Here is a 5,360-nt window from a genome sequence, read left to right as displayed (position 1 = left end):
CATGAGAAAATGAATGAGTGAATGTTGCCTATAAATGTAATAAATGCATGGAAGAATTAATCTGGATTTTTTTTTCTCACCTCACCTCTTCAGTAAGTCAGACATTTTTGTGTCTCCAACAGAATGAGCTAAATACATGGAAGGAACCACCCAAAAGATCACTGCAAAATGGCTGTAAATGGGAGCTAAGACACTGTCACTTCCTCATTTCATTGCAGCTGGCTAGAGAAGGGAACCTAAAGACCATATGTTGTGCATGTGAGTGACTGACACAGGTGTTTCCTCTGTCATCTTCTTTCTTAGCTGCTTCCTGTTGCCAGCTGCTTTTGTCTGAAGTCACCTCCTGTGAGACAGGTATAACTTTATTGGTTGTCCTAGCTGCAAAGTCATCAGGGCCTTCAGAGTAAAACACAATGGTAGTACAGAAAAACACTAGGATTACATTACTGGTCATGTTCAGAGACATCAGCAGTGCAAGGTTTGGGGTTAAGTGGCTAGCTCAAGCGCATACATACCCTCCTTTTGATGCCGGGGATTGAACCAGTAACATACAGTATGGGTGGTTTTTAGCCTTGCTACATCAAGACCAATTTTAACCAGCCTCACAAAAACTACAGAGAGTAATAACAGGAATAAGTATTATCATTACAGTCTGAAGTGTTGGTACGTTAATGACCTAATGCCAATGCCGATGCTTTAACATGAGACATTTTTGTCCTCAGCTGACTGCACTGGTGTCATGCCAGCCAGAATAAAAAAAATAGAACTTCCTGTAGTAATAAAAAATATTATGCAACTTTTTTGGGGGGGTAATACAAAGTACCAAAGTGAAAATTAAGAATATATTTAAGGCTGAATTTATACTAATGTCAAACGTCCAAAATCTCTGCATATAATCATGTTGGTCTATGCAAGATGCCATACATGTAGGGCTGCCAAAAATAACAACAGCTCAATCACAAAACATATACACCACTTTGGCAGATACCTAATTTGTTTTTTGTTTTTTTGTTAAGATTTATTTTAGGCATGTGTGTGAGAGAAACAGGAAGGTATGGGAGAGAGAGAGGGGAGGACATGTAGTAAATGACCGCGGGCCGGATTCGAACCCGAGCCGCTGCGGGAAGTGCGCACGGATGGCTCTAGGAGGGTCTCTACCAGGGACTTGCTAGCCACTCTGTCTACATAGCACACAAACAGCTGCTGTGTGCGCCTCACCTTGGTTGTGTGTTCCACATAACATGCCAATGCGCACGGCATAACTGATGCAACTACTCCTCCCTCTCCTCTCCATGAGGAGGGGGATAGAAAGCATCCAGTTGAATTGTCCTTGACAGGAAAGAATTATTCATGTTCTTAGGTGCGAAGGACTGATTCTGTCTGAGTGTGGCACCACTCATGTCCCCACTTATCATCAGACAACGTGGGTGGACTGACAGGGCGCAACAGTCACTCACTCTCTTAGCCGAAGTCAGAACAAGCAGCAAAGCTGTCTTAAATGGTAGCTTTAGAGAAACCTGCCGAATCTGTTCAAAATGCTCCTTAGAAAGAGCCTCGAAGACCAATGGCAGCTCCCACTAGGGGGCAATGGAACGTATCTCAGGGCACTTCCTCCTAGCCCCTTCCAGCAAACGTTTCAAGAGAGAGTGGCCAAAAACCGACCTCTCTCAAATCCTCATGAGAGGAAGAGATTGCCGACGCATACATTTTAATAGTAGAATGCGCCAATCCCCTCTCCAGCAGGTGCTGGAGAAAAGAGCAAACAGATCCAATTGAGCAATTTAAAGGATCAGTGTTCTGCTCTCCACACCACTTCGGGAAGCCCGACCATTTAGCCTTGTAGCTATCATGGTGGACTGATCCCCGCACCCTGGATGGTCTGTACCACATTGGCAGCCAATCCAGTGTGCATCAGTCCCCCTTGAGAGGCTGATCCATACTGGACATGGTGTCATATATCGCTCCGTGCACCTGAGACAGTGCTCCCCAAAAACTTAGGAACTGCCCAGGGTGGGTCCACCACCAGCTGCATAATTTCTGCATACAACGGCGCTGTTGAGCGGTCTGGGGCTACCAGAAGAACTGACAGCCTCTCCAACCTCGTGTGAAGTGCTGCAGGACCAGCATGACCACGGTCAGTTCCAGTAGGTTGATGTGACGGTTTTTCCCTGAAGGCTGCACCTACTGCCTGCCCCAGGCAGGTCCCCCTGGGACCTGGTCCCCATGGCCCCTTCTTTCGAATGGGCCATGAAAATCAGGTCTTCTAGGTAAAAGAAGACCTGTAATCCCTGTCTGCGCAAAGGTTCCGGCGCAACAGGGAGCCAGAGAGTAGCCGAACGGTAGCCCGTTGTACTCATAGCTGTCATCTCGAATACAGCTGCCGTTCCAGCCAGGAAGGAGGCCGCTCTGCCGCCGAAGACCCTCGGCTCACAGTGATGTAATTTGAAACTTGCGTGCTCCCACTGTGTAGATTGCAACCTGCTTCTCAGAGAAATCAAGGCCACCTGGGAGACAAAGCGGCGGGCATCAATCTCTGTCAGGCCGGCTGGCTAAACATCAAGGCAGATATCTCTTCGCCTCTCCTGGAGGAACTGTCGTCTCGAACACAGCCACTGGCTGAGCCGGGAAGGAAGATGTGCTAACCCCTGGCACACCGAGCCCGGGTCTCCATGGCTGAGTGAGGCGGCACTCTGTGACAGAGCGCCATCCTGATGCTTCCCCACCGTTTAATGAAAACAGGGTGGTTTATGTTACCGAGACCAGACACACCCTACAGATCCAGGTTGTTGGCCATGGACTGAGCTGCCAAGTGGAAAAAATTCTAATAAACAATTCCACCATCTCCTATCCTCCAGCTATGGGGGAGTAGGGGGAGTGGCTCCAGTGACGTTCGTAACATTGGGAGAACCCAGCACTGCCGGCACCTCGCCATAGACAGTAATCTGCAGTTAATGTAGTCCGATGGATCGCTGATGCCGTAGCGGTGTGGTTGGGACCGGGGCGCTCGAAGCAAGTCTCGTGCAGGTCCACCACGGCGATCAGGCCGGGCAGGTCGACAGTACTTCATGATTGCTGAATCTGACAACATCATCCTTGGCAGAGTTGTTCTGTAGATTATATGGAATCAGTCTCCACAAATGCTCTGTGACACCAGGCAGCATTATATCGCCATTAGGAATAATTGTGCCACAGCTATAGTTTAAAACAAATGTTTTTAGATAGTAGTAAGACTTTTATGGTGTTTTTTCTCATCAATTTGTTTTTGGATTTTTAGCCTCACATTTACTATACACTGAAATGCCAAATGCTTTTATTTTGAAGGCAAAATGGTCAAATTCTGGCTATCCCTGATTGAAGGTTGAAGGTTAATTATGCAAATGACCTGCTGTAGTGATTAGTTGGTATCAAAACCTGCAGCCTGTTGGACCTCCATGGACAATGATGGAGAACTAACCTGTCTGGATTTTTGTTTCAATAATTCTGTTCAATTGCTGCTGAATGTACAGTAATGTAATTTATTCCTATAATATCTTCAGTATTTCTATTTTTGTTGTATTTTGCAGAGAGGGAGAGAGAGGATGAGGAGCTAGGGAGGTGAGAGTGTGGAGGGAGGTAGACATGGGTTCCTCGTTGTGTGTGTGAGGCAGGGTAGACTGGGTATCATATGTCTGTATGTCAGCTGAGCTTTTGGTGGAGTCAGTTGGCACAGACAGATGGAGATAGAGTGTGTGATAGATGATACTACTAGTAGTACTGTTATTACTACCACTACTACTGTAATGGTTTGCTGATACAATTTGGTTGCTGAACTGCTGAGCAGGCCATTCTAAGCCAGCAGTGTCAGCTGTCACATTAGCCTGTTGCTGATTATTTTCGTGCTACCTGTCTGATGGTCCTGTAGATTTATGACAGCCTAGCCTGATGACGCCTATAGTCAATTCAAGTTTATTTATATGTCCCTTCATCACAAGCATGTCCCAAAGGACTTTGCAGAGAACAAGCCTATCTAGATTTTCAACAATCAATCACAAAACAAAAATATAGTCACAAGTGGCAGTTGACAGGTCCAAGCACAGTATGCTAATTTGTCCAAAGAAACCTAAGACATGATTAGTGTACCATACTATTGAGCTTGCAGAGAATAGTGCCCTCATGTGACTAACTAAGCGTCTTGAGACTTGGCAGGTCTCCTATCCTTGGCAATAAGGCTGACTTGGACACAGTGATATTCATTTCTTACAAAGATAAGCACCTTTATATACTCCTACAATGAAATATAACTCATTTGGATGTAAATTCTCAACCATTCCGTGTTCACTCTGCAACTGTCTGCAAAACTAGATCACTATTTAAAATTATTTCAGTGATTTCATGAATAGTGAAAGTGTGCATAATGGCAGAATTGTGTCATGAAATCATAGCTAATTTTAATGTATGAACTTTGCAACTTTTAAGTCTACTCTCAACTCCCAAGGTACAATGGAAGTGAATAACACCAATGTAATTGGCCTATTCATGAAGTAATTGATGATGTGGATGGATGGAAAGGAGAAATTATTGGTTATTCTTGTTAAAATTGTTTGAATAGCAGTAATATATGAAGGCACTTCTACAGTCCTTGTAAAAGGCATTGTACTTCCTACACAGTATGGACCTGCTGGCTTTCCCAGTGTTCTGGTGGACCCTGGTCTTCAAAGTTAGTGTTGTTAAAGGAACTGTTGTACCGTCCCATCTCAAACCTGCCTTTTTTAGCAAAGGTCCTGGAAAAAAGGCTGTCACCCTCCAGCTACATGAGCATCCCACCAGACCACTCCCACCAGTTCTATGAAACCTTCCAGTCTGGTTTCAGACCTTCCCACAGTACTGAAACTGCTCTGGTGAGGGTTGTAAATTACCTCCTAATGACCGCAGACTCCGGCTCCCCCAGCTTACTAATTTTGCTGGACTTAAGTGCAGCCTTCGACACGGTGCACCATGGCATCCTGTGTCAGTGCCTCCTGGAGTTGGGAATCACAGGCACTGCCCTCGACTTCTTCCATTCCTACCTCACAGGAAGACAGGAATATGTTGTCCTTGGCAATTTCACCTCCAGCATCAGCTGTGTTATCTCTAGCGTCCCCCAGGGGTCAGTCCTGGGGCCCTTGCTCTTTTTAATCTATATGCTGCCCCTGGGAAATACTAAGGAGCCACAACATCAAATTCCACTCCTACGCAGACACACAAACCTCCCCTGACAAACACTTGCACTATCCTGGGCTACCAAATGCCTGGACGACATCCATCACTGGATGAGCAACAGCTCCCTGCAGCTAAATGGCAGCAAGTCAGAAGCCATTCTCATTGGTAACCCCCATCAGACA

Source organism: Centroberyx affinis, unplaced genomic scaffold, assembly GCF_046629955.1.
Source record: "Centroberyx affinis isolate AG114_WGS23_722 - 3 ecotype Tasmania unplaced genomic scaffold, CSIRO-AGI_Caff_v1 ptg004263l_1, whole genome shotgun sequence".
Lineage (NCBI taxonomy): Eukaryota > Metazoa > Chordata > Actinopteri > Beryciformes > Berycidae > Centroberyx > Centroberyx affinis.
Note: the sequence above shows the minus strand (reverse complement) of the source record.